Below are 9,850 nucleotides of genomic sequence, written 5' to 3' on the forward strand. Positions count from 1 at the left end.
GGCAATCGTGCTCAAAGCGTTTAAAAAGCGCTACACCAAACAGCAACATTAAAAACCGTGCAGGGGGGGCACGACAGGAGGGAGAAAACACTCCAGGGGGCCAGGTATTTTTTTACTCTGGGGGGGGGGAAAGAAATGCGAGAAAAAAACCCTTTTTAAAATCGTATCAACTTGCGCCGAGCCGGGCATTGGCCCTAAAAGCGTTTTACAAGCGCCCTACAGCCAACAAACATTAGCGGCGGAGCGGACAACAGGAGGGAAAAAACATACCACGGCCAGGTATTCGTTTTACATCGATTACGGGAAGAAGGGCGAGTAAAGAACCTTTTTTTATCGAGACTCAACTTTTCCCCCGAGCCAGGCAATCGTGAAAAAAGCGTTTTAACAACGCTCTACAGCCAACGGGCAACACTTAGCGTGCAGAGGGGGACACGACGGACGGAGAAAACACTACCAGGGCCCAGGTATTCGTTTTACACTGATTAGGGGAAAAAAATGCGAGAAAAAAAACCCTTTTTCTATCGATACTCAACTATGCCCCGAGCCAGGCAATGGGTGCCCCAAAGGCTTTACAAAGCGTCTCCCCCCCAACAGCAACACCCCAACGTGCAGAGCGGGACACGAAAGAACAGAACGGAGAAAACACTACTTACTAGTTTTCCTTCAGAAAGGTGAAGCTACCCAAAAAGTTGAGAGTACCGTACGACCAAATTTTTTAAAAGATGAAAGTTGGCGAATTCCGCTTCGCAGAAGCCAAAATTAAGGGAAGAAAAGAAAACAAAACAAAAATCCCCCCAAAAATTAAAAAAAAAAATTTAAATTAATTAAAAAAAGTACAGTTGGCGAATTCTGCTTCGAAAAAGGCGAGAAAGGAATCGAAAAAAAAAAAAAAAAAAAAAAAAGGGGGAAAAAGGGGGGGGGGGAAAAAGGGAGAGAGAGAGAAAAAGGGAAAGAAAAGGAGGAGAGAAAAAAGGGGGGGGGGGGGGGGGGGGGGGGGGGGGAAAATTTGGGAGGGGGAAAAAAAAGCATTGGCGAATTGCGCTTCGCAAGGAAAAAAGTCAATGAGGTGACCCAAATTTTAAAAAAAAAAAAAAAAAATTTTAAATGCGCAAAACGAAAACTAGCGCAGCGACCATTTGTTTAAAATATATTTTGGCTTTTTCCGCTTCGCAAAACCTTTAAGGGACCCCCAAAAAAAAAAAAAAAAATTAGGAAAAAAAAAAAAGGAAAAAAAAAAAAAAAAATTTTTCAGTTGGCAAATCCCGCTTCGCAAAGCCTTTTAAGGGACAAAAATAAAATGCTTTGGGCAATTTTCCGCTTCGCGAAGCCTTTTAAAAGGGACAAATAAAATGCATTTGGGCGAATTCCCGCTTCTCAGAATTTTTTTAAGGGACTGAAAAAAATTTGGAAATTTGGCGAATTCCGCTTCGCAGCCCCCTTTTGGGTAAAGGACAAAAAAAAAAAATGCTTTTGGGCAAATTTCCCCCGCTTCGCAAACCCTTTAAAAGGGGAACAAAAATTTAAAATTTTGAAATTGGGCAAATTTCCTTTTTTCCAGCCCCCTTTTATTAGGGGGACAAAAATTAAAAAAATTGCAGTTGGCAAATTTCCCCCTTTCAAAAGCCAATTAAGGGACAATGGCGAACCCCGCTTTCAGAAGTCTATTAAGGGACTAAATAAAATGCATTTTGGCAATTCCGCTTCGCAGAAGCCTTTTAAAGGGGAAAACGGGACAGGAAGGAAAAAAAAAAAAATTTGAAAAAAAAAAAAAAAAAAAAAAAATTGTTTTTGGGCAAATTTCCCTCCCTTCGCGACAGCAAAGAAGGAAAACTAAAAGTGCCTCTGGAGGGATTAGTGCCTCTGGACGGATTAGTGCCTCGGGGGGGGGACTAGTCCCTCTGGAGGGTTTAGTGCCTCGGGGGGGATTAGTCCCTCTGGACAGGGGGAGAAAAAAAAAATTTCTCCAAGTTCTAGGAGATAAAACTTTAAAAGAAAAGTAAAGTAAAGTAAAGTAAATGTTTTATACGTGTTATGACACCCGCACCCGCCCCGCCGCGCGCCGCACCCCCAAAAAATGCCGAGCCCCCAGAGAAGGACTCGAAGGTGGCCGATGGGGGGGGCCCCGTGCCCCCCGGGGGGGAAAGGGGGGCCGAGACAAACCTGCTGGGGGGAAATCTCAGCGTCCGGGGCTTGCCCTCAACGGATCGCCGTACCAGGACAGCTCTAACGTTTTACAACACCCCGAGGGAATACATGGGGGTCCGCACGCGATTTCTTCCCCCAAGGGACGGGGAAATGATCCCGCCCCAGCCACGCGCAAAACCCCAAAATCTAGCGCGCGTGACGGCGGGCCGGTCACGGCACTAGCCGACAACCCCCAGGGTTCCGGCTAATGTTGCCTGGGACGCTCAGGGCCCCTAGCTAAGCTCCCCCCTGCTCCCCGGGGGGGGTTCCGACTTAGAGGGGTTCAGTCGTATCCCACGGACGTAGCCCCCCGCCATCGGGCCCGACGAAACCGGGCGCGCGAACCCGAGGTTTGAAATCACCGTTCCTCTCGTATGAGCAAGATTTCCGTGGCAAAGGGGGGTTCCCTCAGTAGGGGTAAAACTAACCTGTCTCACGACCCCGGGGGAAACCCCAAAACTCACGTTCCCCGTTGGCGGGTGAACAATCCCACACTTGGGGGAATTCTGCTTCGCAATGATAGGAAGAGCCCACATCGAAGGATCAATCAGCGACGTCGCTATGAACGCTTGGCCGCCACAAGCCATTTTTCCCTGTGGTAACTTTTTTTACCCTCTCGCTTTAAACTCCCCCAAAAATTTTTAAAGGGTCGATACCCCCGCTTTCACCCCGGCCCCCATTCGTCTGAAAAACCCCGGTCCCAGCAGGCATTTGCCCTTTGCTTACGCGAGGTTTCCCTCCTCGCTGAGCCCCCCTTGGGACACCTTCGCCTTTCGCTTTAGAAGATGTACCGCCCCAGTCAAACCCCCCGTCCGAGGCTGTCCCCGGCAGGGTCGCTGTCCCCCCTCGTGACCGCGTCGGGGGGGGCCCGGGGGACTCCCCGAGCCCGACGCACGGCGGCTTGCGTCTGAACCTGTACGCTCCTACCTGCAAGAAGGGCCGAGTCCCCACTCCGTCGGGTAAGTGGGGGGTCCCGCGGGGGGAGCGGTTTTTTTTCACTGGGCCCCGCCCGAAGACGCTAAACCCCCTATGCTTTTTCCCCCCCCGCTCCTCCACAGAAATCGGACTAGAAATCAAAACTCGACAGGGTCTTCTTTCCCCCCCCCCTGATTTCACCCCAAACCGTTCCCCGGCTGTGATTTCGCCCCGGGGGGAGAAAAGGGACAAATGGGAATCTCGTTAAAAACCGTTCGTGCGCGTCGCTAATTTTTCGACGAGGCATTTGGCTACCTTAAGAGAGTCATAGTTACTCCCGCCGTTTCCCCGCGCTTATGCGAATCTCTTCACTTTGACATTCCTGAGCACTGGGCAGAAATCACGTCCCGTAAACCACCTTTCAGGCTGTCGAGAAACGCCTGTTTTAATTAGGACAGTCTGAATCCCCTGTCCGTGACAGTTCTGAGACAAGCGTGAAGTCGAGGTCGCGTCGGGTTTGTCCCCCGCGCACCAACGCGCCCCGCGAAAGGGGCGTCAGCCGAGCGAGGCGCGCCGGGCCCGGGGCCCCCAACGGTTTCCGCGCACGTCTCTCCGCCCTCGGAGTGTCCCCTCAGGTGCGTGCGGTTCTGCCCGCTTCCTCCCATACCCGACCGTCCCGCCCTCAGAGCCAATCCTTCCACCCGAAGTTAACTGATCCTTTTGCCGACTTCCCTTACCTACATTAATCCGTGGACCAAGAGGCCTGCTAACCTAGGAGACCTGCTGCGGACATAGTACGGTGCCGGGCAGCGAGATTGACGTGGCCCTCGACGGGGGTTTTCACGGACCGCCCGTGAGCGCTCCGACGCCAGGCCATGTCTTAAACGGGCGACGCTTTCGGCCTGCCAGCCCTTTTCTCCGTCGACCCCCGATTCCAGGCGAACCAGACCTTAAAAAGAACGACGGCTCTCCCCGGTGCCCGACGGAAGCGTTCCCCGTTCTGCTGTCGGCGTCGCCGCGCGCCCCCACACGTCGGAACGTAGTCTCGACGGAGGGGGGCCGTTCCTCCGCCGCCCGGTTCCGATGAACCTTAACTGGATTCCCTTTCGGGGCGGTCGCAGGGTGACTGAACTAGGCCAGCGCGGCGCCCGTTCGGCCGCCCGCCCGGCGCGTGTTTACGTACCCGCTTCAGCAAGGGAGCTAACCCCGCCCTAGGACCGCTCCACCCCACGTACAAGCACTGTTCCCAGGCCCGCGAACCCTTTCCCCACTTCGCCTTGAAAAGTACTCTCCGTTCAATATTTGCTATCTAACCACCAAGATCTTCACCCCGCGGCTCCGAACGGGATCGCTCCCGGACTTTCACGCCACCGCGGCGCACCTCCTACTCGCCCCGTGCCAGCCCGGGGAGGGGAGTCGCACCCTCCCGCTGGCGGGGCGGCCCGGGGTGGGTCCGACGCTCAGCCGCATCCATTTTCAGGGCGGGTCGGTCGGCAGGTGAGTTGTTACAAAAAACACTCCTTGGCGGATTCCGACTTTCCGTGCCTCGCGGCCCTGCTGTCAGTACCGAACCCACAACTTTTAGGCTTTCCCGGAGCGTCCTGCTTGGGCACCACAAAACCGGCGTTCGTCATCGCCGCAGCGCCAGTCTTACTGCTTACCAAAAATGGCCCACTCGGCACCCGTGATTCTAGGCCAGGCCCGGGCGAGGCGGGTCTGCGCCTCACATCGCCGTTGAAAAGTTTGAGAGTAGGAACGAGGCGTTTTTCGCTCCCCGAATGCCCTCGCACCCATTCGCTTTACCGAGTGAAAATCGTCCGTCGGCACCGCTATCCTTGAGGGCAACTTCGGAGGGAACCAGCTCTAAAAAATGTAAAAAAAAAAATGGTTCCCTCCGAGTTCCCCATGATAGCCCGGTGGGCCGACGGAACGATTTTCACTCAGGTAAAGCGAATGGTTGGAGGCATCGTGGGAGAAACGCCCTCGTCCTACTCTCAAACTTTCAACGGGGGAGGCGCCAGTAACCGCCTCGCACGGGCCTGGCCTAGAATCACGTGCCGAGTGGGCCATTTTTGTAATGCTGAACTGGCGCTTGCGGGATGAACCGAACGCCCCGTTGTGGAGCCCAACCAGGACGCTCAACGGGAAAGCTAAAAGGAGTGGGTCGGTACTGACAGCAGGGCGGTGGCCACGGAAGTCGGAATCCGCCAAGGAGTTGTAACAACTCACCCTGCCGAACGACCCGCCTGAAAATGGTGGCGCTGAGCGTCGGACCCACAACCGGGCCGCCCCGCCCAGCGGGAGGTGCGACTCCCCTCCCCGGGCAGGCCGGGGCGAGTAGGAGGTGCGCCGCGGTGGCGTGAAAGTCCTGGAGCGATCCCGTTCGGAGCCGCCGCGGTGAAGGATCCTTGTGTATAGCAAATATGAACGGAGAGTAACTTTTCAAGGCCGAATGGGAATGGGTTCCGCGGGAACAGTGCCTGTACGTGGTGAGTCGGTCCAAAGGGGCGGTTTTAGCTCCCTTGCAGAAGCGGTACGAAAACACGCGCCGGCGGGAGGCCGAACGGGGCCGCGCCTGGCCTGTCATTCACCTGCGCCGCCGAAGGAATCCAGTTAAGGTTACGCTCCGAACCGGTCGGCGGGAGAACGGCCGCCCCTCTCGCGACTACGTTCGGGGGGTGGGGGGCGTGGGGGCGCCCGCGGCGACGCCGACAGAACGGGGAACGCTTGGCCGTGGGGCACCGGGGAGAGCCTCGTCTCTTTTTTAAGGTCTGTTTCTGCCTGGAATCGGGCCGACCGGAGAAAGGGCCTGGCCAGGCCGAAAAGCGTCGCCGTAAGACATGCTGCGTCCGAGCGCTCACGGCGGTCCTGAAAACCCCCGTCAGTGGCACGTCAATCACGCTGCCCGGCGTACTCATGTCCGCAGCAGGTCTCCTAGGTTTAGCAGCCTCTGGTCCACGGAGTAATGTAGGTAAGGGAAGTCGCAAATGGATCCGTAACTTCGGGAGAAGGAATTGGCTCTGAGGGCCGGGACGGTCGGGCTAGGAGAAGCGGGCAGAAAACCGCACGCACCCTGAAGGGGACACTCAGAGGTGGAGAGACGTTGCGCGGAAACCCGTGGGGGCCCCGGGCCGAGCGGTCCTCGCTCGGCTGACTCCCCTTCGCGGGCGCTTGGCTGCGCGGGGACAACCGACGCGACCTCCGACTCACGCTGTCCTCAGAACTGTCACGGAGCAGGGGGAATCCGACAGTCTAATTAAAACAGAGCGTCTCGACAGCCTTAAAAGGTTGTTTACGGGACGTGATTTCTGCCCAGTGCTCGAGTGTCAAAGTGAAGAGTTTCGCATAAGCGCGGGTAAACGGCGGGAGTAACTATGACTCCTTAGGTAGCCAATGCCTCGGTCGACTAATTACGACGCGACGAACTGATTAACGAGATTCCACTGTCCCATCTACGCCCCGGCGAAATCCACAGCCAAGGGAAAGGCGCGTCGCCCCCTCGGGGCTCGGGGAGCCCCAACCGACTCCCCCCACGCGGTCACGAGGCGACACGACCCTGCCGGGGACAGCCCGGACGGGGATTTGACTGGCGGTACATTCTAAACGCAGCGAAGGGCCCCAAGGGCTCAGCGAGAGGGAAACCTCGCGTAGAGCAAAAGGGCAAATGCCCTCGCCCATATTTCAGTACGAATTGGCCGTGAAAGCGGACTATCGACCTTTCGACGTTGGGAGTTTCAAGCGAGAGGGTCAAAAAGTTACCACAGGAATAACTGCTTGTGCGCCAAGCGTTCATAGCGCGTCCTGATTGATCCTTCGATGTCGGCTTTTCCCCCCCATCTTTGCGAGCAGAATCGCCAAGTGTCGGTTGTTCACCCGCCACGGGGAAACGTGGAGCTGTTTAGACCGTCGTGAGACAGGTTAGTTTTATCCTACTGATGAAGCGCCCTTGCCCGGTAACTTGCCAGTACGAGAGGAACGGTGAGTTGGGACCTCTGTTTCGCCGTCGGTCGTCGGGCCGATGGCGCCAGGCACGTCCGTGGGAGAAACCTGAACGCCTCTAAGTCAACCCCCCCCGGAGCAAGGTGAGCTTAGCTAGGGCCCTGAGCGTGCAGAAACATTAAGCCGGCAACCCTCGGGTTCGTCGGGTAGTGCCGTGACCGGCCCGCTCGGCACCGCGCAGTCTGTGGTGCGCGTGGCCGGGCGGTACATCCACGCCGTTTTGGGGCAAAAATCGCGTGCGGACCACATGTATTCCCTCGGGGGTTTTAAGCGTTTGAGCTGTCCCGGTACGCGACCGTTTGAACTAAGGGCCCCGACGCTGAGATTTTCCTCCACCAGGGTTTGTCCGGCCACCTTTCCACCGGGACGGGACGGCCCGGCCCCCATCGGCCGCCCTTTGAGTCCCTTGCCTGCTCGGCCGCATGCTGCGGTGCGCGCGGCGGCGGGCGCGGGTCGAGAGTGTCATACACGTATAAATAAAATTTACTTTTCTTTTCTTTACTTCTTCTTAAAATTCTATCTCCCAGAACTTGAGAATTTTTTTTTTCCTCCACCTGCCAAAGGCCCCTAATCCGTCCGAGGCAAAATCCGTCAGAGGCACTAATCCCTCCCCGAGGCACTAATCCGTCCAAGACAATCCTCCAGAGGCACTTTAGATCCCCCCCTTGCTGGCTGCAAATAGAATCGCCCAACTGCATTTTTTTTTTTTTTTTTTTTTTTTTCAATTTTGTTTTTTCCTTCCGTCAGACCCTTTAAAAGGCTTCGCGAACGAATTCGCCAACTGCTTTATTTAGTCCCTTAATGACCTTCCCGAGAAGCGGGATTCGCCATTGTCCCCCCAATAGGCATCTGAGAAGCGGGAAATTCGCCAACGCATCTTTTTTAATTCGGCGCTACGGGGACTCCCCAACTTTTTGCTCAGCTTTTACCGTACCTAGAAGTAAAACCTAGTAAGTAGTGTTTTCTCCTTTCTGTCGGGCGTTCCCGCTCTGCACGTTAGAGTTTCTGTTTTCTTAGACGCGTTGAAAGCCCCTTTGAGCACGTTGCCTGGCCGGCGCATATTGAGTACTCGATAAAGGTCTTTACTCGCATTCCTCTCCCCGTAACAGATGTAAAACGAATACCTCCGTGAGTATGTTTTTCCTCCGTCTGTCGTGCCCGCTCGCACCTAAGTTTGCTGTTGGCTGTAGACGGCGTTGTAAAGCGCTTTGAGCACGATTGCCTGGCTCGGCGCATAGTTGATACTCGATAAAAGGTTTTTACTCGCATTCTCTTCCCCCGTAATCAGTGTAAAACGAATAACCCGGCCGTGGGGTAGTGTTTTCTCCGTCCTGTCTGTCCCCTCTGCACGCTAAGTGTTGCTGTTGGCTGTAGACGCGGTGTAAAGCGCTTTGAGCACGATTGCCTGGCTCGGCGCATAGTTGAGTAACTCGATAGAAGTTCTTTAACTCGCATTCTCTCCCCGTAATCAGATGTAAAACGAATACCTGGCCGTGAGTATGTTTTCCTCCGTCCTGTCGTGTCCCCGCTCTGCACGTTAGAGTGTTGCTGTTGGCTGTAGACGCGTTGTAAAGCGCTTTGACACGATTGCCTGGCTCGCGCATAGTTGAGTACTCGATAGAAAGGTTCTTTACTCCGCATTTCTCTCCCCGTAATCAGATGTAAAACGAATACCTGGCCGTGAGTAGTGTTTTCTCCTCCTGTCGTGTCCCCGCCTGCACGCTAAGTGTTGCTGTTGGCTGTAGACGCGTTGTAAAGCGCTTGAGCACGATTGCCTGGCTCGGCGCATAGTTGAGTACTCGATAGAAAGGTTCTTACTCGCATTCTCTCCCCGTAATCAGATGTTAAAACGAATACCTGGCCGTGAGTAGTGTTTTCTCCGTCCTGTCGGGGCCCGCTCTGCACGCTAAGTGTTGCTGTTGGCTGTAGACGCGTTGTAAAGCGCTTTTGAGCACGATTGCCTGGCTCGGCGCATAGTTAGTACTCGATAGAAAGGTTCTTTACTCCCATTCTCTCCCCGTAATCAGATGTAAAACGAATACCCTGGCCGTGAGTATGTTTCTCCGTCCTGTCGTGTCCCGCTCTGCACGCTAAGTGTTGCTGTTGCTGTAGACGCGTTGTAAAGCCTTTGAGCACGATTGCCTGGCTCGGCGCATAGTTGAGTACCTCGATAAAAAGGTTCTTTACTCGCATTCCTCCCCGTAATCAGATGTAAAACAATACCTGGCCGTGAGTATTGTTTTCTCCGTCTGTCGTGTCCCGTCTCTGCACGTTAGAGTGTTGCTGTTGCTTAGACGCGTTGTTAAAGCGCTTTTGAGCACGATTGCCTGGCTCGGCGCATAGTTGAGTACTCGATAGAAAGGTTCTTTACTCGCATTCTCTCCCCGTAATCAGATGTAAAACGAATACCTGCCGTGAGTAGTGTTTTCTCCGTCCTGTCCGTGTCCCCCTCTGCACGCTAAGTGTTGCTGTGGGCTGTAGACGCGTTGTAAAGCCGCTTTGAGCACGATTGCCTGGCTCGGCGCATAGTGAGTACTCGATAAAAGGTCTTTTCTCGATATTCCTCCCCGTAATCAATGTAAAACGAATACCTGGCCGTGAGTAGGTTTTTTCTCCGTCCCTTTGGCCCGCTCTGCACGATAAGTGTTTTCTGTGGCTGTAGACGCGTTGTAAAGCGCTTTGAGCACGAATTGCCTGGCTCCCGGGGCATAGTTGAGTACTCGATAGAAAGGTTCTTTACTCGCATTCCCTC

General features: G+C 54.7%; 2 pseudogenes; one reads left to right on the forward strand and one right to left on the reverse strand.

Moving 5' to 3' along the window:
* Window positions 1-2,171: 2,171 nt before the first annotated feature.
* Window positions 2,172-3,850, reverse strand: LOC144961964 (large subunit ribosomal RNA; annotated as a pseudogene).
* A 2,206-nt stretch (window positions 3,851-6,056) lies between these two features.
* Window positions 6,057-7,426, forward strand: LOC144961965 (large subunit ribosomal RNA; annotated as a pseudogene).
* The last annotated feature ends 2,424 nt before the right edge of the window (window positions 7,427-9,850 follow it).

This window comes from Berghia stephanieae, unplaced genomic scaffold, assembly GCF_034508935.2.
Source record: "Berghia stephanieae isolate SIO BIC M18660-M18661 unplaced genomic scaffold, UCSD_Bste_1.3 scaffold513, whole genome shotgun sequence".
Taxonomy (NCBI): Eukaryota; Metazoa; Mollusca; class Gastropoda; order Nudibranchia; family Aeolidiidae; genus Berghia; species Berghia stephanieae.